Raw genomic sequence first — 22,963 nt, forward strand, 5'->3', positions numbered from 1 at the left:
GGCAGGCAGCAATGTTGAAACTGGTTGAGTTTGTGAAGCCGGTGGTCCCCAGGGCAGACGTCACTTATTTAAAAAAGAAAATTGGTGGCCTCAGGAGTACATATATGAGGGAGAGGACCAAGGTGCTGAAGTCCATGCAATCTGGAGCTTCAGCAGATGATGTTTATGTCCCCACCCTGTGGTATTATGACAGGATGCATTTTCTGGCAGACCAGGCTGAGGTCAGAGAATCCCTCTCTACTCTTCCTTCCACGCGTCCTATGCTACATTCCACACCCGATGAGTCTTCTGACGCCCAACCTGGGCCTTCCACTCAGGAAGAACTGGGGGAGCCCAGTTTGAGCCAGGTATAGTATTGTTGTACATATTTTTGGAGTATAAATGAATGATGTTAACTTGATTTTTGCTCACTAATTGCTGAGTTTAGAAAGTGTTTCACATATCAATAGACAGTAGTGGCCAAAACCTTTGGAACAAGAAAGAATAATGCTGGGCACAGAATGATAGTCTTTTCTATTAGTTAACAATTTGCAACAGTGTTGATGTGAAAATTGTGTGTGTTTGATGAACCAAAAACTAAAACTATGTCCCTTTTTCATACACAGGAAGAACTCAGCCAGGAACAGGAGGGTGTGGAATGCAGCAGCCAGGAAGTGGCTGTGGAAAGTGGCAGCCAGGAGGAGGCGGGGGTAAGCGGCAGCCAGGCGGTGGGCGGGCAAAGGAGCCTCACTGAATGCCAGGTCCCTCCCCTCCGCCTTCCACGCAAAAGGGCGAGAAAGGGGGGGAATGTTGAGGAGTCGGCCCTGAGGCTGATTGGTGAGGCTTCTGCGGCCCTCCAAGCAAAACCCACCTACCAAGAGGCCTTTGCCGCCTTGGTTGCATGCAAGCTTGATAAAATGGAGCAGGGGCAACAGCTCTTGTGTGAGGAGGTTATTATACACACCCTCAACAAGGGTCTGTTGGGCCAAATGACACAAGAAACACACTTGTATGGTTTGGCCCATGCCCCTGCTCCTCCTCCTCCTTCTGCCACACCTCCAGCACCACAGCCACAGCCTGGAAGGAAGCGTGGAAGGAAGACCAGAGAGTGATGACCTGGGTTCAGTCTGGTCTGACAGAAGATGCAGCCTGTTGTAGTACCACAGCCTGGGAACATAGATGTCATCTTTCATGGACTTCAGGACCAGACTTCTCTCCCTCAGATATGTACTCCTCAGGCCACCAAGTTTTGCGTTTAAATAGTTGATGTGTGCCCCTGGGGCCAAAGGCTTTGCTAATCTCCCCAGTTTCGACATCGCTGCCTCCCTCTTTATCTGTTACTGACACCGAAATAAAGGTATTTTTTGTTTGAAGAAATACTTGCGTATGTGTTTTACTTCAAAAAGGACAGTTTATTTGTGAGCAGGCAGGTACATTTCAAAAAAACAAAGTGACATGAATAACAAGGGTTACCAACACTAAACAACCTCCTGTAGATTAAAAAAGAAAAACAAAATATCAAAAATACAATAATGTTGTTGTGGTAAGTTTACACACAAAAAACACCCTAAAAAATGGAGAAATTAGCAAACTGTCAAAAAAGGAGATGTTTAGGAAAAAAAAAATGCATCCAAAAAATAATAAACACAATCTAAAATTGTGTAGATGTGACGAAATCCAAAATTGTATTGCCGAAATGGTTGAAAAAAAGTCAGGAAATACGTTTGGGAGAAGTGTGTGTGTGACTATGAGCATCAAAAGAAGTTCCTTCTTGCAGCATTGTAAAGAACAAGAGAATGCGCTTCATGAAATAATTTTTAACATTGCAGCGTGACAAATGTGCTATATCGATTATGAGCAGTAGTTTTACCTGAACGAGCGCTTCCGTGTCGGAATTTGAATGTGAGCATGTGTGGCACCTTGTCCGTCGGAGTAGGCTACACATGATCGGAGTATGTCCGATCGGAACAGTTTGTCGGAAAATATTTCCGGCAAGTTGGAAAATTTGCTCCGACAGATATGCCGACGGAAACAGTCCGATGCATACCACACACAGTCGGAATATCTGACAAAAGGCTCCGATTGCACACATTCCGATGGAATCTCCGACCGTGTGTACAAGGGCTAACAGTTTTTTTTTCGTTCAACCCAGCGAGTTGATTGAAAAAACCTGACAGCTCCAAGTGGACTAACCTGCTAACAGTCCGATGTTAATACAGTGATCTCCCTCGCTAAGCTGTTGTGTTCTGATAGGGGGACGTTACCTCACCAGAACACTCCGATCAGCACTCTCAGCCATTGGTTGAGAGTACTGATTGGGAGGCGGTCAGATGCTGGGTTTACCAACATGCTTGTCCAACAGAAGACGGCTGACATACACACGAGCCAAATGTCGCCTGGTTTTTATTGAACCGGCCGATGTCTACTGACATTCAGTTAGTGTGTACTACATATTAATATTAGTGCACCAGGGGGTTAACAGCAGCAACAGTCACCCAGGTCCTGACCCAAATCTATACCCTCAAGCCCTTTTCGGATGACTCCCTCTAGTGTCAGGCAGACATTTCCTTAGTGGACTCTTCAGACTGGATCCTAGGTGAAATCCTCCTCCTTTAACCACTTACCAACCGGCCCTTAGCCAAATGACGACTACAGGGCAGTTTCTTCACTCCGGGAGGGCATACAGTGATGTCCCCCCAGAATCCTGCTCTTGCGCGCCCCCTGGGGCACGCACCCAAGAACTTCCGTGACCGTCGGGTCCAGAGCCGGCGAATCACGAATCCCGGTACATGGCCGTGGCAGCAGCGCTGTGGGCTGGATGAGTAGTGCCCACAGCACTGCTCGGTGACAGATCCATCCATCCATTCTCAGCCATCCATACTCTGCATACCCATCCATACCCTGCATAGCCATCCATACTCTGCATGCCCATCCATCTATCCATTCATGCTCACCATCCATCCTCAGCATACCCATCCATACTCGGCATACTCATCCATCCATCCTCAGAAATACTCATCCATGCTCAGCCATCCCATCCACCCCCATCCATAATTAGCCATACCCATCCATACCCAGCTGTACCCAGCCATACTCAGTCATACCCAGCCATACTCAGCCGTACCCAGCCATACTCAGCCGTACCCAGCCATACTCATTCATGCTCAGCCATCCCCATCCATGGCTCATCCATCCCCATTCAGGTGTAATAGGTAGTCAATTTAGATTCGAAACGTATGTCCCTAGAACACCTGACGGTGCTCCTGAATGTTGATCCTCTGTATGTGGCCATGCTCTGGAAAAGTCTCACACATGTGGTATCGCCATACTCAGGAGGAGTAGGAGAATCTATTTTGAGGTATAATTTTTGGCATGTACATGTTATGTGTTAGAAATATTGTGTAAATGGACAACGTTGTGTAAAAAAAATGCATTTTTTTAATAGAATTTTTGGTCTTTTTTCTTTTATAGCGCCAAAAATAAAAAACCCATTGGTGATGAAATACCACCAAAAGAAAGCTCTATTTGTGTGAAAAAAGGACAGAAATTTTAAAAAGGTACAGTGTTGCATGACTGAATAATGCCATTCAAAATGTGAGAGCACTGAAAGCTGAAAATTGGTCTGGTTATTAAGGGGGCTTAAGTGGCCAGTAGTCAAGTGGTTAACTTCAGAAGTTCTTAGAAAATAGCCCCCCCCCCCCCCAGCTTTAGCATCGATTGGACTTCGATGAGCCCCTGGTAAATGTCAACTGGGCTGCCTGAGAGGGCAGCAGTCCTCCAGGCTGACCATATAGCAAGTAGCTGTGCTGCAAGTTTGAAAATGACTTGCTAAGCTCTTGCTAGACTTGCCAATTTGTTGCACAATTTCAGCAAGTCCGCATTGCATGACTCCAGATCAACTTTCTTTGCAAACATTTTGCAATTCTCCTGCAAGTTCTGGTTTAGTTATGTTGTGCAATGGTCACCCCACTACTTTCACGGTCACTGTGGCTGAATTTTCATCATTGCTCCCTGCTGTGTGTAAGGTTTTTCTTTAATTGGTGGTGGGGCAGCCATAGAATCACTTTGGGCGGGGTGTGCAGAGAGATGAGAGAAATCAAGGAGTGACTAAACCTAATATCCCATTGGTGGAGCACAATTTGGATTGTTTTATTTTTCCTTGTTTATATGCTAGCAGCTCACATTAAAGACCACAACAGGTCTAGTGGCACTTTTAGGAGAGTAGAGTAGAGTAGAGTAGAATGAAATGTGATTTTCCATAAAGGATCCATATATTAAAGCCTTGTTAGACCAGCTGTGGATTTTGATGCAGGAGAGGAGAGTGGAACGTGAACTGCCATTAAGGATTTGTATAACAAAGTGCCACTAGACCTGTTGTGGTCTTTGTTTAAGGTGAGCTGCTAGGGCACACTCCTGGTGGATGCCTAGCTGGTGGAAACAATTGTGTTCATGACAATCAAGAACTATTTTTTGAGCATGTGATTTTGACATCTCAAAACTTTTTAGATGCATATGCACTTTATTATTTGGGACTTATTGCAATTTTTGTTTTGCATGTTTTTGTTTTTTGTTTTTTTTTATTGTATGATTTTTATTGTTTTTGAGAATGTTCTTTTTTTATGTTTTAATAAATGTTCACCCTAATTAAAAAAAAAAAAAAACTAAGATGTAATCCAGTGTTATGTATTGATTTTATTCTAATATTTAAAAAAAAAAATTTTTTTATAAAGATCAGTTTTGTCTTAATGCACTGTTCAGTGAACTGAGGTAAATTTTTTAGGGAAATGGTAAAATATAGGCCAAAAAAGCTGAACTAAATATATTTCAATGAGAGCCTTTATTTATTTATTTATTTATTTTTCTACCACTTTGGCTTAGATTTTGCAATTTTTCTGACAATTCACCTCTCTTCACTTATAAGCGAATAGACCAGATAAAAACGGACACTTGGACAAACGACAAGAAAAACTAGTGCCAAAGATATTAATGGAAGATCGAGGGATTAAATAAGATTGCTGTCACCTAAGTACCAGTGAATCACCAGCATAGGTGTGTGTAGCCTATTGCATTAGGGTGCGCATGCCAAAGATCAAACACGTGTGTGTGTGTGTGTGTGTTAGTATGTGTGCGTGTTATACACATACAGTCACACACATGCTTATGGTAGAGCCGGTACAGTAAAAAAAAAGTACCTACCGTAGCACTTAATGAATGACAGAACTGGTCAGAGGGAGATATTTCCCATCTCCCTGGCTGCACACAGAGCAATAATGCTAATGTGCTTGGGGTGATAAGGGTGTGCCCAGGCACACCCCTGCACATGCTTATGATCACCAGTTAATTGGCAAGAAAAAAAAAAGAAAGCATCGCAAATCTATAATCCCACACCCTGGTGATAGTGAACCCACTGCTATTAACCTAACAAATTCAATCCAACAATCATCTATAATGATAAATTCTGTGTCGTTGTATAAAATAATTAATCTATCGTACAAAAATAGTTTGTTTCTATGAAACAAACAAAGTGCAAAAGAAAAAACTGTGTGCCGACACAGTGAACAAAAAGTGCTTAGTGCAAGAAAATATTATTCATTAGTTACGTGCATGCTTCAAAAATTCATGTGTTCAAAATATTTGAAGTACATTTTGCAAAATCTTGGGGACACCGGTCTCGACTGAGGTAGAGAGAGTACACTGAGCTCTAATCCCTGTCCTTCAGAACAAGGACAGGCCATGAGACGTTATTTGTAAGCTACACAAATATTCGGTGAAGAAAACCAAATTGAAAGAAACCCGTGACTAGGAATGAGCTAGGTGTTTCTAGTCGACTCAAACACCGGCTGTTCGCCCGTTCGGTGAAGCCAGAACTCTGTGTGCCGTTCGCACCATATTCGTGTGGCGCTCATGGCCCACAATGCACTGCGCCATCACAGTGCATTGCTGGTTCATGATTGGCCAAGCATGCACTGTGACCCCGCATGCTTGGCCAATCACAGCGCCAGCAGCGAGAAGAGCCATAATTGGCCACAGGCAGGATGTCTGTGGCCAATTATAGCTCAGGGGGGTTAAGTACACGACCCACACTATATAAGGCCAGCACGGCTGCCTTGTGTAGTGTGTTGTGGTGGTCAGGGAAAGAGCAGGATAGGCAGGGACAGTGTCTTTGTGGCTTGAAAACCTAGCACTGTTAAAGTGGGTGTTGTGTGCCTCCAGCACAGTAACACCTGAAGCTACCCTTTATTGCTGGTGTTCTGTTTCTGTAATACAGGCATCTGCAGCAGATAAAGTGGGTGTTGTGTGCCTCCAGCACAGTATACACCTAAAGCTACCCTTTATTGCTGGTGTTCTGTTTCTGTAATACAGGCATCTGCAGCAGTTAAAGTGGGTGTCATGTGCTTCCAGCACAGTATACACATTGTGAGGGCTTACCTAGGTTGGAGCCCATGGTGCAAAGATGTATGCTCACCCTTGCAAATAGACACAGCCCACAGTAACAAAAAGATATGCTACCTGGGCTGTGAATCTGTGCACGGGGGCTTGACAGGAAAAGCCAAGGGATCGTCGAAGAAAGCCGTTGTCTGGGATTCCAGAAGTCAGAATAAATTAAATACAAGCCAGGGTCAGAAGTTAGGGTCAGAAGCCGGGGTCAGTCTTGGAACACTGTAACTTTGAACACAGGTACCTTTGGTGACAAGAGACAATGAACTGACCCAGACCTCAGAGTGAGACAGGGTTTTATACCCAGCTAATTAGGTAACCTGCCACAGCTGATCCAAGAGTGACAGGTACAAACAGAATTGTCCACAGTACTTTATGCAAAACTAGGCATGGCTGGAAAGCAGGCAGAATAGAACTGAGGTGTGGCTCAGAGGTAAAGAAACAGGAGCAAGAACAAACAGTCATTAGTTCAATACCACCTAGAGCCACTTGGGGCGCGACCATGCCGGGCCATCTAAAAGACACAGTAGGGACACACCTGAAGCTAACCTTTATTGCTGGTGTTCCGTTTCTGTAATACAGGCATCTGCAGCAGTTACCGTGGGTGTTATGTGCCTCCAGCACAGTATACACCTGAAGATACCCCTTATTGCTGGTGTTCTGTTTCTGTAAAATAGGCATCTGCAGAATTTACAGTGGGTGTTGTGTGCCTCCTGCACAGTATAGACCTGAAGCTGCTGTCAGGAACCATGAAATAGACTGAGACAGAAGTACAATCAAATCACACTTGTTTATTAATAATAAAAATAAAAAGGTAAATAGAAAAAAGCGTAGTCAAGCATAGCCAGAGTCCAGTAGCCAGATCGGGTAGTCAGCCAGTCCAAAGTTCATAAACCAGATCGGGTAATCAGCCAGTCAAGAAGTCAGGGATCCAAGGAGAGCAACTGCAAGCAGGATAAGAAGCCAGGAGGGATGTCAGCAAGCCAGTCTTGAAACACACAGCAGGAGATGGTTCCTTGTGATGTGACCAACGTGAAGGCAATGAAGAAATGAGCTGGAAGGCTTTAAATAGGCAGGTCAGACGAGCATCATCAGGAACAGCTGGTAACTGTGGAGAGAGAAGAGAGCTGGCAATTAGCCGACAGCTGAGTGACCAGCCCAGAGGAGGAAGGGCTAAGCCAGCCCTGACAGCTACCCCTTATTGCTGGTGTTGTTCTGTTTCTGTAACACAGGCAGGCAGCTGTAGTAATTACTGTGTCATCTGCTCAGTGTGCACCTAAAGCTACCCAATTGCTGGTTTTCCCATCTCCCTGCAGGCCATTACTATGTCTGGAAGGCCAACAAGGAGAGGCAGACAGTCACGAGCCAATAAAAGAGGGCAAGCAGGCTCTGTGTCTAGGGACAACAGTGCTGGTTGTGGACGCGGTGCATCATCATCAGTACGTGGCCATGGGACACGCTTGTCCTTATTTTCGGCAGCTGGACATGATGAGCCACATCATGCCGAAGACTTGGTAGAGTCTTGGTACCCAGGCTCAGGGTACTAGCAAAGCAGCTACCAACGCGTCCTCTTCCCTCGTCTCAATGTCATCAGTCACTCCCTCCCTAGACCCACCATGTCCTCCTGAGGAGTCCCCCGAACTGTTTGAGCACAGTGTTAGGTGCATGCTCCAGGAGGATGCCCAGCGTTCTGAAGGCTCTGGTTATGATACCCAGCTAGAGAAAGCCAGTAGCGTGAGCGCAGAGAGAGGGGATGCTCATGAAGGACTGCAATCTGGCAGTCATGTTCCATCAGCTGCAGCATACTGCCAGGTTTGCTCCAGTGATGAAGAGGGAGGGGATGATGAGGTCACTGACTCCACGTGGGTGCCTGATATGAGAGAGGAGGAGGAGGCACATCTCCAAGGCAGGATGCCCTCCGGGAGCCAGCTTAGGGGCAGCACACAGACTGAATCACACCGCAGTGCTCCACCTGTGCAGGGTGCTGCCTCTGCGTGTTATTTCAAAAATTCTTTGGTATGGGCCTTTTTTGAGACGAGTGCATCAGATCACACCGCTGCTATTTGCAACATATGTCTCAAGCGTATCTCGCGTGGCCAAAACATCAGCCGCATGGGCACCAATTGCTTGACCAGACATAAGTTGACCTGCCATGCAGCTCATTGGCAAGCGTACCTTAAAGACCCACACCAAAGAACAAAGCGGACCTCTCCTTGCTCCTCATCAGCTGGGATCTCCAACCCCACTAAACCTTCAGTCCTCTCTGAAACCTGCTCTGAGAGGAATGAAGGTGTAGAATTAGGTGTATCACAGCCAAGTACTTGTGGGCACTCTGCTAGCAGTACACCGATGTCCGATTGTAGCAGGCAAATTTCCCTGCCCCAGCTGCTGGACCGTCAAAAGAAGTTCACTCCCAGCCATCCACATGCCCAGCGGTTGAATGCTAGCTTGGCTAAATTGCTAGCACTTCAACTGCTGCCTTTTCAGTTGGTAGATTTGGCCCCCCACCGTGAGTTTGTGCAATGTGCGGTTCCTCAGTGACAGGTTCCCAAACGCCACTTTTTCTCACGGAAGGCGATTCCGGCTATCTACCAGCATGTGGAAGGCAATGTCCATGCCTGGCTGGACAGGGTGGTCAGCGGTAAGGTGCATATTCCCGCTGACTCATGGTCCAGCAGGCATGGACAGGGACGTTACCTATCTTTCACGGCCCATTGGGTCACTCTTCTGGCAGCTGGGAAGGATGCAGGACAAGGTGCAGTAGTGTTGGAGGTTGTTCCGCCACCACGCCTCCAAAATGCTACTACTGGTTGTGACACACCTCTCTCCTCCACCCCTCTTCTTCTTCCTCCATGGCCTCTTCCAGTGCTTTGTCCTTGGCACCAGCGGTGCTCCATAGGCGTTCAAGGGGCTACGCAAGTACGAAGGCAAAAAGATGCCATGCCGTGCTTGCGCTGGTTTGTTTGGGGGACAGGAGCCACACTGGGACAGATATTTTGTCAGCTCTGCAGGGGCAGGCCAAGAGGTGGTTGAAGCCACGCCAGCTTAAGCCAGGAATGGTGATTTGCGACAATGGCACCAACCTCCTCTCTGCCCTCCGGCAGGGACAACTGACCCATGTGCCCTGTGTGGCTCACGCCCTTAACCTGGTGGTGCAGCAGTTCTTGGGCAGGTACCCAGGCTTATAGGATGTCCTGAGGCAGGCTAGGAAAGTCTGAGTGCATTTCTGCCGACCATATAATGCCAGTACTCGGCTGGCTGAGCTCCAAAAGGAGTTGAACCTGCCCAAGAACCGCCTTATATGTGACATTCCCACCAGGTGGAACTCAACGTTGGCCATGCTGCAGCGGCTGCACACGTAGCAAAGGGCCATCAATGAGTACCTGTGTGACTACGGCACCAGGACAGGGTCAGGGGAGCTCGTTTTTTTTTCACCACGCCAGTGGGGCATGATCAGGGATGCATGCACTGTCCTGTCACCATTTGAGGAGGCCACGAGGATGATGAGCAGTGGCAGTGCATGCATCAGTGACACTGTACCTCTTGTCCACCTGTTGGAGCATACGCTGTGTGGAATAATGGACAGGGAACTTGAGGCAGAACAGAGGCAAGAAGAGGAGGACTTCCTTGCCTCTCAAGGCCCCCTTTATCCAGACAGTGTTCCTGCTGTCCCACTCATCACACAGGAAGAAGAGGAGGAGGAGGCTTGTGTCAGCGTGGAGGTGGAGCCTGGCACTCAGCATCAGCAGCCCTTTAGGGATGATTTACAGTCCCAAGAAACACGTGGACTTGTACATGGCTGGGAAGAGGTGGCTGCGAATCATGTTGTCCTTAGTGACCTCCTCTGGACCGAATGCCTCAGCTAACCTACGCTGCATGGCCTCCCTGATCCTGCAAAGCCTGCGGAAGGATCCTTGTATTCTTCGGATCAAGGAGAGGGACCATTACTGGCTGGCCACTCTTCTTGATCCACGGTACAAGGGTAAGGTTGCGGACGTTATCTTGCCATCGCAGAGGATGAGACATCTCCGGGAGGCCTTGCAGAAAGGTCGGCGCAACGCATTCCCAGAGACTGGGAGGTTCCAAACTCCTGGTCCTGGACAACGTGTTGCTGAGGCTTCGGTCAGTCACAGAAGGAGTGGTGGAGAAGTTGGCCGTCTGACCAATGCGTTCAGGCAATTTTTTAGTCCGCAGCAAGGTATGATCGGTTTCAGCAACTATCGCCAGCGTTTGATTTACATGGTGCAGGAATACCTAGGGGCAAGGTCAGACTTGGACACCTTTCCCACCGAAAATCCTCTGGCTTACTGGGTCTTGAGGATGGATCACTGGCCAGAGCTTGCACAGTATGCAATTGAGCTACTGGCCTGCCTGCATCCAGCGTTCTTTCGGAACGCACCGTCAGTGCGAGGCTTTGTAACCGTTCACAGGGTGCGCCTGTCCACCGACTCGGTTGATTGAGTGACCTTCATAAAGATGAATCAGTCTTGGATCACCACCAGCTACCAAGCACCTGAAGCTGATGTAACCAAAATATTTTTTTTTTTTAAATATCACATCCCTTCAAGACTGCCTATGCTGATGCTGAGTGACTGTCCTGTTATGTTGACTGACTATTCTCTTCCTCCTCAATGACCCTGCTGATAGCTTGGAAGAACATTTTTGGTTCTGGGTGACGCCACCAGTGGCTAAGGCCTAATTTCTCAGCCCCTGTTTTACAGGTGCGTGTAATTACAATGTTTGATGCAATGCTTTGCAGCAGGGCTCATTCCTGCACTCCAACTAGAGTATCTGGGAGAGGTTGCAGTGTCGTGGCACCAGCACCTAAGGCCCAATTTTTTAGCCCTTGTTCAACAGGGGCGTGTAATTACAATTTTTGATGCTATATTTTGCAGGAGTGCTTGCAGTGTTGTGGCACCAGCACCAGTGCCTAAGGCCCAATTTTTCAAATTGTAATTACAATTTTTGATGCAATACTGTGCAGCAGGGCTCATTCCTGCTCTCCAACTAGAGTTTCTATGAGGTGTTGCAGTGTTGTGGCACCAATGCCTAAAGCCCAATTTTTCAGCCCCTGTTTAACAAGTGCATGTAATTACAATTCTTGATATAATATTTCATAGCAGGGCCCTTTCCAGCGCCCACCGAGAGTAACTGTGAGGACTTAGTGTTGTGGCACCAGCACCACCACAACCACCAAAGGCCCACTTTTTCTACCACTGTTCAACAATGGCATGTAATTACAATTCTTGATATAATAGTTCACAGCAGGGTGTTCCAGCGCCCACCAAGAGTCACTTTGAGGGCTTACAGTGTTGTGGCAACACCAACACCTTAGGCCCAAATTTATGCAGAGCATATAGGGCAGGCCCCTACTTTCAAACATCCAACTTACAAACGTCTTCTACTTGCAAACGGAAGGAGACAACAGGAAGGGAGATGAAAAAAGACGGGCGGCAAAAAAAATGATACAGGGGTGAAAACCCTTCCCTATGTTTTCCAAAAAGCTTAAAAACGGATTTTTTGACTGGAGCTACACTTAAAAAAATGACCACTTCAAAATTACAAACAGATTCTACTTAACACAGCAAACCTACACGGTCCCCGTCTTGTTTGCACCGCCTGTATACTGCTGTTCTGGGTATATAGGGCCTGGGGGCCCCACACCTTTCCTTTTTTTAATTTTGATACGGGGTTCTCCTTAATATCCGTACAATACCCAAAGGGGCTGGTAATGGGCAGGGGGGCTACCCGTGCCATTTTTCTTAATGATTTTCATCCATATTGCCGGAACCAGACATTACATTAAAACCGCAAGCAGTTTTAAATGACTTTTTTCCCGTTAAATGACATTTTGTGCAGGGACTGTTCTAAACACGGGAAACACCTGCCACTTCACAGGCATACTATAGACACCCCCAGGCACGATATATAAAGGAATATTTCACTTTTTTTTCACTTTAAGCGTCATTAAAATCAGTGCTCCCGAAAAAACGTCAGGTTTTTAAAACGTATTTTTGCATTGATACATGTCCCCTGGGGCAGGAGCCGGGTCCCCAAACCTTTTTTAGGACAATAACTTTCATATTAGCCTTTAAAATTAGCACTTTTGATTTTGAACGTTCGAGTCCCATAGACTTTAATGTGGTTCTAAAGTTTGTAAAAATGTTCGGTCCGTTTGAAGGTTCTGGTGCAAACCGAACCGGGGGGTGTTCAGCTCATCCCTACTCAGGATCTACTAGTACTTCTGTAGGTACTAGGGGACATTGTTTGTGTATAGCTAGTGTAACTCCTCTAGCCCTAGGAATGGATGAAGGTGCATGAAACCATTGATTATATGGAAAAAGAGGCATACGAGGGGTCGACCCTGCCACGAAGTGCGTCTCTTGCAAAAAAACTATCTCTGCCTTCATGTGACTATTACCAATCGAACAAAGCCCTCTCACATTATATGATACAATCTTCATTCTACAGGCCATTCTCTCATTACTCCCATGAATCTCTTATTATACTGCTGTGCCTAATCAGTGTCTGCGCCCGGCCTTCTGAGCTCTCTTGCTTTAGATGCATCTGATGAGAAGAAAGAGGAGGGAAAAAAAAAACACACACACACACAAAACCATCTAAAAACCATAACCTACTATGCCACTGTATGTGGCACATGCTCCTAAAGGAAGGCTGAATCTGGGCACAGGTGCACCACCTGTGCCCAGAGTCCCCCCTCCCCCTGCTTTTTGGCAGAAAACAAAGTCCCTTGTCTCAGGACTGACATATTGGGAAAAAGATAAATAAAAACATGTACAGGATACCTCGTGAACCCCAGGTTTCCGTTTATATTTTTACATATATATTTTTTTCCCAGTATTTCAGTGTATTGCCTCAGAAATTCCCACCAAAGGGGAGAAAACAAAAATATATTTGGGGGGGGAGGGAGGGAAAAAAGAAATAAATAAAAAAGGGGGGTAAAAAAATAAAAAAGGGGGAGGGTGGTGGGGGACTAAGAGAGGACAGAGGGAAAAACAACATCTTCCCCCTCCCAAAAATGGGGGGTTAATAAAAGGGATAGAAAAGGGGGAGGGTGGTGGGGGATTAAGAGAGAACAGAGGGAAAAAAACAACCTCACCCCCCCCCCCCCCCCCCCCAAGTCAACTTTAAGCAATCTGCTCCTTTCCTCTGCCTTTTTCACTTTACACCACTACTCAGGCATATCTTTCTATGACCGGATTATAGTCCTGCCTTATCCACATCAATTTTCCGTTGACCATTAACTGGCACTTGTTGCCATCATTCTGGTTGTTGTAGTGATGATTTATTCAAGCTCCAATTCGGAAATCCACCAGGGGGAGCTCCAGCAAATCTATGAAGTGTTGCAAGTCATTTTTCGTTTTAAGTGTTGCTGTTTTCCCATTCCGGTTTGCAACAACCTTAAGACCCCTTTCACACTGAGGTGCTTTGCAGGTGTTATAGCGTTAAAAATAGCACCTGCAAAGCACCCTGAAACAGCGGCTCCATTCACTCCAGGGTGAAAGCCCTCAGCGGTGCGCTGGCAGGGCGTCAAAAAAAGTCCTGCCAGCAGCTTCTTTGGAGCATATTAGGAGCGGTGAACTCACCACTCGTAAAGTGCCCCTGCCCATTGAAAACAATGGGGCAGCGCTGCGGTGTTTTGTGGGTGGATTTAACCCCTTTTCGGCCGTTAGCGGGGGTTAAAACCATCCCACTAGCAGCCGAATAGCGTCGCTAAAACGACTGTAAAGTGGAGCTAAAAATAGCGCCGCTTTACTGCTGATGCTCGGAGCGGCTCAATGTGAAAGGGGTCTAAAGTGATCTAAAGTGATCTCCCTAGCTATATTTAACATCAGCTGCTTGTAGAACTTCCAACAAGGGTTTAATCATTCTGCGTTGCATAAGAGTTCTATATAATAGATCTGGAAATAATACGGGCTGCTTTCATGATGGCTTCTTTCACTGCATATCTATGTGGTTTACAAATGACATCTCTTGGTTTTTCTGCATTTTGGGGGGGGGTAGGGGCGAGGGCACGATGGACTCTGTCTCTTTCAATCTTATCCCGTGCAGATGGCCCCAGAATCAACTGGAACAGACTGATCACCTTTGGAAGCAATTCAAAATGTTGTTTTATTTCAGGCAGGCCCCTTATATGTATATTTTGCCTACGATCTCTATTTTCTTGATTATCCATTTGATTTAACAGAGAATTCAACACTTCCTCATGATGTTTTGTCATATCTTGGATATCAGCCACTCCCAATCTAATATCATCCTGGCCCATCTCCATTTCCTCTACTCTGTGCCCCAGTGCCCCTATATCCTACCTTAACCCCTCCACAGCCTGTTTGCAGGATGATTCAACAGTGGTTATAAGTAATTGAATGCCTTTCTTTGTAAGAAGTGCTCTCAAATGTTAGGTCCCAATCCACTATTAACTCTGATTGAGATGCACTTATTTCATTATTAAGAGCACCATACAAAGGGTTAACATACTGCACCTGCCCTGTAGAGGCTGTCTCTGGATTCATCACAAGCCCTTTGCTGATTCACTGCTGGGTTTTGTAGTACCACGACTTTCAACTTCCAGGGATTCAACCATCCCTCACGGGATTCCTTCCACCTCCTGAAGACTCGGGTCCCCTCCAATACACTCCCCCCTCCGGACCCTCCATTCCCCCAGCATAAACCGAGGTATGTCTCTCTTCTCCTGGGAGATCCCTTTCCAGGGTTGTATAGCTCTGCTTTAGGTTCAGAGGTATTTGGCCATTGCCATGTGCTGCAACACCCCTTCCAAAGCCTGTCACTCCTTGGCCCTGTATGGAGGGATCACATCCGACTCTCCCCGGTCCCCCCCTCATATCAGGGGAGCCGAACTTCCTTCCCTCCTGGACCGAGGATCTTTTAAAGAGGAAGTAAACCCTGATGGGTTTACATCCCCTTCATCTCCCTGTAAAGGTAAAGCATAATGGGCTATTATGCATTGCATAGTAGCCCATTATGTGTCACTTACCCGACACAGGAGCCAGCGATGTTGCCGCTGTCCCCTGTAGCTTGGAGTGTCCATCTTCTTCCGGGTATCGCTGCTCCAGCCACTCACAGCGCTGGAGCAGCGATGATGTCACTCCCACGCATGCACACGGGAGCCGTCACTAAAGGCATATCACCGTTAGCAGCGGCACACTCAGTGCACCTGCGCGCCGCTGTCTACCCGGAAGAAAATGGACACTCCAAGCTACAGGGGACAGCGGCGACATCGCTGGCTCCTGTGTCGGGTAAGTGACACATAATGAGCTACTATGCGATGCATAGTAGCCCATTATGCTTTACCTTTACAGGGAGATGAAGGGGAAGTAAACCCATCAGGGTTTACTTCCTCTTTAAAAGATCCCCGGTCCAGGAGGGAAGGAAGTTCGGCTCCCCTGATATGAGGGGGGGGGGGGGACCGGGGAGAGTCGGATGTGATCCCTCCATACAGGGCTAAGGAGTGACAGGCTTTGGAAGTTGACTGTCTTTTGGTAAACATCTCCTAAACCGTGTAGGTTTAGGAGATATTTCTTGGACCTACAGGTAAGCCTTAACCACTTCCCGACCAGCGCACGACGATGTACGTCGACAGAATGGCACGGGCAGGCATATTGGCGTACAGGTAAGTCCAATATTCAATGCCGCCCTGCCATCGGGAGCGCGCCGCCAGCGGCACGCTCCCGCGCTGGTCGGGACCTCCGTGAGTCCGGTCGCGGGACCCGCGGACTCGATCGCCGCGGGCATCCCCGCGATCGTCTCACGGAGCGGCCGAATGGAGGAAATGCTGTGTAAACAAAATTTTTCCATTCTGCCTAGCAACTAGTGACGCTGATCTCTGCTCCATGTGATTGGAGCAGAGATCAGTGTTCACTAAATGAAAGCCCAACCCCCCCCACAGTTAGTAACACACCCCTAGGAACACTTAACCCCTACACTGCCACCCACTGGTTAACCCTTTCACTGCCAGTGTCATTTACACAGGAATCACTGCATTTATATAGCAGTGATTACTGTATAAATGACAATGGTCCAAAAAATGTGTCAAAAATATCCGATGGGTCCCCCACAATGTCGCAGTCACAATAAAAATCGCTGATCGCTGCCATTACTAGTAAAAAAAAAAATAATAAAAAATTATTAATAAAAATGCTATAAAACTATCCCTATTTTGTAAACGCTATAACTTTTGCGCAAACCAATCAATCGCTTATTGCGATTTTTTTTACCAAAAATATGTAGAAGAATACGTATCGGCCTAAACTGAGGGAAAAAAATGTTTTTTTATATATTTTTGGGGGATATTTATAATAACAAAAAGTAAAAAATAATGCGTTTTTTTTCAAAATTGTCGCTCTATTTTTGGTTATAGCGCAAAAAATAAAAACCGCAGGGGTGATAAAATACCACCAAAAGAAAGCTCTATTTGTGGGAAAAAAAGGACGTCAATTTTGTTTGGGAGCCACGTCGCATGACCGCGCAATTGTCAGTTAAAGTGACGCAGTGCCGAATCGCAAAAAGGGGTCTGGTCTTTGACCAGCAAATTGGTCCGGTCTGCAAGTGGTTAATCTAGGCTTACCTGTAGGTCAAAGTGGTTTGTAAGGGTTTACAACCACTTTAATTGCGTTCCCAGGATCCATACTCTGTGTCAAGAGGTAAGCTCTAAGCTCGTTAGCCTGGCTCTTTCCACCACCACCAGGCGGAAGTGCAGCTGTATGGCGGGGTGTGGACATGCTTTAGCCAGTCTGGAGCCTGCTGAACACCACAGCCTATCTTCCTGGAGCCTGGGGATCACTGAGCAGCATGCTCAGCCAGCGTGTCTGTTCATGCCATGCCCCAGACCACTGCACCTTTATTGGGTTTTAGCTCCTGGTGTGTTGATGAGAACACAGGTTTGCCCCACAAGGTCCCCTCTCTCAGAGATGGTGGGTTATTTTGGGAAAATACCCTTAGTGTCTTAGAGATATCGCCAACTGGCGGATTTCTTTAACAAATTACAACCCCAAATGTGACTCCTTAGTTCCCGGGCCACTTTTGAATTCTTATGTGTTGACCTACTACTACTATGGCAAATGTATAGACTTGTCCTCAGTGCCCAATCCTCCTCGGTCCCATACTATATTAGAGAATGGGAAAGGTAAAACTTTTTCCCTTTCACAGGTTCAGACTATTTAAACTGACATATTCCACCTCCATAAGCTCCCTTGTACAGGAACTATCCTACAAATTCCTTAGCAGATGGTATCGGACCCCCTCCTGCCTAGTGCAAATGTACCCGATGGTGGACCACCACCGCTGGATGTTCCTCCACATATGGTGGTCTTGTCCCAGGATCAAACTGTTTTGGGAGGAAATTGGCCCCTGGATTAAATGACTGACTCTTAAACCCAAATAATGAATGGCGCTGCTCCAAACACATGTCAAATAATGCGCTAAACCTATGATGCTCTGCCAGTGCTAAATGCGCCCAGGGCCTAATGTTAAAAGCACTGGGCTATAGCACACTGCCAGGGTACCTTCTGTGGTGAAGCTCAGGGTTGGAGTGTAATTTATTTGAAGGCAAAGTCCACTTTCACAGCATCCACGCCCCCACCTCCCATCCTGGCTTCCTGATTGGTGTAACCCGTGCGCGCTCCCGTAGCCTGTAGCCCACAGTAGGCCGGCGCGCTCCCGTACCTCTGGCGCCACGGGTAGCACGGGGGGAGGGAGGAGGAAGAGCCGGTCACGTGACGGAGCGTCTGTCTCCACGTCTAGTCCTCAGGTTTGAACTGAAGGAAATTAAAAAAAAAAAAAAAAAAAAAGTGCAGCCGGCGGTCGGGCCTGTCTGCGGGCGAGCAGGTGAGTGAGCCCGGGGTCTCTGCCGTGCACGGTTCCTCATTGCCTGGTGTGTGGCGGGCGGGTGTACAAGGGGTTAATGGACGTTGATGTGAGGCTCGGTGCGGCTGGCGCATTTCATTTCGGGGGGGGGGGGGGACATGGCGGTTGTATGTTGTGTGAGGAAAAGGGGTGCAGTAGCGGTGTCGTCCCCCGTGTGTTTGTCGGAGGTCCCCGGGATACCCCGCCGCCTCACACACCACAAAAGGCAGCGCCAGCAATTATCCGCGGACAAAGGGTTCATTTTAGGTTTAGCTGTGACGGTTTTGTTTAGTCACGTGAGGCGGCGCAGCCAATCCCGGGCCGCGCAGGGAGAGAAGGGTAGAAATACCAGGCGGACGGGGAACCAGGCGGCCGCCATTGCTAGGTATTTGGGGAAGGTCTGGGTATGGGGAGTGAGTGGGGAATGGGGCTGCTCTCCTGGGATGACCATCGCTGGTGGTCTTCTGGGCTGGATGCCAGGCGGGGGCCCTGCCAGGGGGCTCTCTGTCAGCTCCTCAGTGCGGCCTAGTTGGGCCTCCAGTGGCCATCCCAGCAGACAGGTCGGGGGGGAGGGGAGGTGCTTGTCTCTGTACTTCCATAGTGTTGGCTACCTTGTACAATGTGAGGTTACTAGTTGTAGGCCACCTAGGAGTGGACATTGGCATCCCAATGGCAAGATCTGCCATACAAGGCCACTTTTGCCTAGAGATCTCATACAACTGGAAGGCTGTCACTTCTCTGCTCACTCCCAATCGTGGACATGAGGGACCCTCAGGAATGGTGGTGGGTTGGCACACCTGTTCACAATAAATAATGCCCCAGGGCACGCCAGTGGGTTTACCGTGCAGAAGCATCATATCATGCAAAACTGTGCCCTATGGGAGAAAAACACAGGAGTCAGTGACAGGTGGGCAGAGCAGTTAGGAAGTGCAATGATCTCACACCAGTGCAGTTGGAATGCTCACACAAGCTGGGCAGTCCTGACCAACTTGACATCATGTGTTGTGACTGCATTGCTCCGCTTTTTTTTTTTGCAAACCGATGACATTGTGTATGCCCTTTTATAACATTTAATATAATGCATAACCATTCAACATTTAAATGATGTGGGTGTCAGGTGTGCAGCCCTAGATATGATGGAAAGTCACCAGTACTCCAAATGGTAAGAAACTGATGTTTGGGGCCCTTTCTCAAAGCAAAATGAACAAAGGCTTCACCCTAAACATGTGAAATGTATTCCTTTTGACATGCATGTCTTTCTGGCATGGCACCATCCTTGGCATTTGCTTTGGGAACCCATCATTATAGGGGTTGTAAACCCTCCAATGTTTTTCACCTTAATGCATTCTATGCATTAAGGTGAAAAACCTCTTGTGATGCAGCAGCTCCACTTTTAGTTACCTGAACCTGGGCTTTCCAGCGACGGGGACGAGCACACCAGCTCCAGCTGGTGTCTCGGGTCCTGATTGGATAGATAGCAGCGCAGCCATTGGCTCCCGCTGCTGTCAATCAAATCTAATGACACAGGGCTGAGTCCTGCTGTCTGTTTCATTGGACGCAGCAGCAGGACACGGTAGCTTGCCCTGAGGGAGATCGGCTCTCCAATGGGGCCCTTGAGAAGCCAGGAGCTCACCTGAGGGATCCCAGAGGAGGAGGATCTGGGCCACTCTGTGCAAAACCACCTGCACAGAGAAGGTAAGTGTGACATGATTTTTTATTTTATTTTTAATCAAACCTTTACATATCCTTTAAAGCAGTGTTTTTCAACTCCAGTCCTCAAGGCGCCCCAACAGATCATGTTTTCAGGCTTCCCATTATTTTGCACAGGTGATTTGATCAGTTTCACTGCCTTAGTAGTTACCACAGCTGTTTCATATGAGGGAAATCCTGAAAACATGACCTGTTGGGACGCCTTGAGGACTGGAGTTGAGAAACACCGCTTTAAAGTGGTTGTAAACCCTTTTTAAAAAATCTTGACAAAAAAAAAAAATCCTGCAAGACAGACATAATGAGCTAGTATGCATAGCATACTAGCTCATTATGAATAACTTACCTGAGAATGAAGCCCCCGAAGCGGTCCTCCGCCTTCCTCTTCGCCGCTGCCATGGATCCCGGAGCAACTTCCAGGTCTCGCGACTCCGGCGCTGTGATTCGCTGGAGCCGCGATGTCACTCCTGCGCATGCGCACTGGAGCCGACGCTCGCGGCATATTGCCATGATCTGCGGTCTGCCCCAGTGCGCCTTCGCTCCGCTGTCTACGGGCAAATATCTCCTAAACCGTATAGGTTTAGGAGATATTTCTTGGACCTACAGGTAAGCCTTAATCTAAGCTTATCTGTAGGTCAAAGTTGGTTGTAAGGGTTTACAAATTCAGCCTAAAACTAAAATCTCTAATTCTACTGGCAGCCACAATCTAAGGCTAACCTATCTAGCCCCTTAAAGCAAAAATCACTATACATACCTTTTCTGAAGCCGCCCTGGTTTGGTCTCCAGCAGCGGAAGCTCTGTGCAGGAGACAGCCGACAATGTCAGGGAAGTAACGTCACTCATAGACTTGCACATGCTTACACAGAGAAGCCGCTGCTGATCATGGGACCAGATCAGAGCAGTTTGAGAAAAGGTATGTATAGCGATTTTGCTTTACAGGGTTAGATAGGTTAGTCTTAGATTAAGGCTGCAAATAGATTTAAAGATTTTAGTTTTAGACCAGACATACATGGATTGAATTCCAAAAGAATTGTCTTTGAAAACCTTATTTAAGATTTTTAGATCGCATTTTGCACCATTAGTGGGCTGCAGCATTGGCCGATTTTCGTGTGGCGATCAAATTTGAGTGATCGGGCATGTTAGAAATTTTTGTAAAAATGAACTACTTTCTAATTAATGATGGGAGAATCATGTAAGAAATATAATGGAAAAAGAAATGCGCATTAGCAAAGAAAGTTTCCTGGCCACAAATTTTCTGTAGCAACAGGAGGTAAAATTTGAAGGCTTGGTCAAATTTCAAAATCAATGGTGACAACATTGCATTGAAAAACGCAAGAAATTTCAGATTTTTGAAAATAAATTTGTTTGGCATTCAACCCATGTATGGCCTGCATTACGCTGAACCTCTACTTTAAGCTCCATTTACACTTGAGGAGTTTTTCTGCTTGTTTTACTACACCTGACTGCAGAATCCCATTCTTTTACCTGTTCCATGTTTACACTTGTATGCTCAGGCCTTATGTTCAAAAAATTACATGCTCCTTTTTTTTTTTCTGTATTTAGGCATTTATGATGCCCTAAACTTCAATGGGAGCTCCTGTAAATGCATGATGCATGCATTTTCGCACAGTTTTACCGGAAGAATCCCTCTCCTCCCCTTGCCCAGCCTACAATACAATCCTCAATTTTGATACATGTGCAGAAAAGGCTTCAGAGTCAAAAAGCTTCAAGAAAACACTGCCCAGGTGTTAATGCAGGATAAGTGCATTTACTTACGTAGTTGAGTGCAGCATTTAAGTGCTGTGAGGAGTGCAGTTTATATTTGGACTTTTTATAGGAGTGTGCAAACCTGCCGAACTGCTAGCTTTTCACACCAGTGTTGTTGATGTTCCTGTGCAAGAAACCTCATGCAGTGCATGATCATAACAAACAAAAAATTGAAAGATGATGCAGGTGACAGACTTGCCGAGAACTAACCAATTTCACCAATGCAGGTGATTTTACTGTGCAGGAAATGTGCAATTTATAGCTTTACAAAAAGATTTCCATTGACCGTTGCATGTGCATTAAAGGTAGGTTAACACCAGTTGCAGTGGGATTGCGTTGGCGAGCTATTACAGAGCAGTTCCACTGTATGACAATGCAAATTGCCTTATCTCCGATGTGCCCAGTTCATACTACCGCATTCAGCACTAGGCAATCCTCCACCTCTCATGGCGCAGCAGGCAATTTAAAGGGGGCTTTAAACCCTCTTTTTTTTTTTTTTTTTTTTTTTTTTATAAATAACATGTCATACTTACCTCCACTGTGCAGTTTGTTTTGCACACAGTGGCCCCAATCTGCCTCTTTTGGGGTCCCCCAGTGGCGCTGGTGGCTCCTGCCTGCATCAAATGCCCACCTCATCCTGCTTCTGTGGCCATTCACACAGAATGCAGGACTGGGCCGGGACGCGCGCGCGTCATTGGATTTGATTGACGGCAGTGGGAGCCAATGGCTGCACTGCTATCAATCTATCCAGTCAGGACATGACACCAGCTAGAGCTTGTGTGCTCGTTCCTGTCCTAAGAAAGATTGGGCTTAGGTAAGGCTTGGGGCGGGCTGCAGCACCACAGAAGGGTTTTCACCTTAATGCATAGAATGCATTAAGGTGACAAACCATGAGGGTTTTCAACCCGTTTAACTTTATGAAATATCTGTGTCGTTTCAATGAAGTTTTTATTGAAAAAAAAAAAAGGTGATGTGTGCAGATCAGTGCATTGGCACTGTAGTGATCCTCCAGACCACACAGCACACCAGCCACTATGTTGTAATATAGCAGCGGGTAAGGATGGACCCCAAATTGATGTTTGGGTGAAATTTTCAATCTATTTTTGGTTGATTAGGCATTGTGGGCTTCAGCTTGTATAAGAGCAGTGTGAAGCTTTTGCATAGTATATGTAGAGCTCTTGGTAAGCTT

General features: G+C 46.8%; 1 protein-coding gene and 1 long non-coding RNA gene across 5 annotated transcripts in view; one reads left to right on the forward strand and one right to left on the reverse strand.

Moving 5' to 3' along the window:
* Positions 1-7,188: 7,188 nt before the first annotated feature.
* LOC143928201 (uncharacterized) lies at positions 7,189-18,206 on the reverse strand. The gene is made up of 2 exons (XR_013262378.1): positions 17,961-18,206; positions 7,189-7,525 (listed from the first exon to the last, which is right to left on the reverse strand). It is a non-coding gene; the product is annotated as an uncharacterized LOC143928201 (long non-coding RNA).
* ZNF644 (zinc finger protein 644) overlaps positions 18,153-22,963 on the forward strand; it is a 103,255-nt gene continuing 98,444 nt past the window's right edge. Inside the window, exon 1 of one of the 4 annotated variants that reach the window (XM_077452936.1) lies at positions 18,153-18,282. The gene's annotated coding sequence lies outside the window, so the exon portion shown is untranslated. Of the gene's footprint in view, positions 18,283-18,594; positions 18,686-22,963 lie in introns of those variants that run through there. The other 3 variants (XM_077452938.1, XM_077452937.1, XM_077452939.1) reach the window with 3 other exon arrangements.

This window comes from Lithobates pipiens, unplaced genomic scaffold, assembly GCF_037356315.1.
Source record: "Lithobates pipiens isolate NorthernLeopardFrog02 unplaced genomic scaffold, aLitPip1_a1.2 Scaffold_23, whole genome shotgun sequence".
In the NCBI taxonomy this organism is placed as follows: Eukaryota; Metazoa; Chordata; class Amphibia; order Anura; family Ranidae; genus Lithobates; species Lithobates pipiens.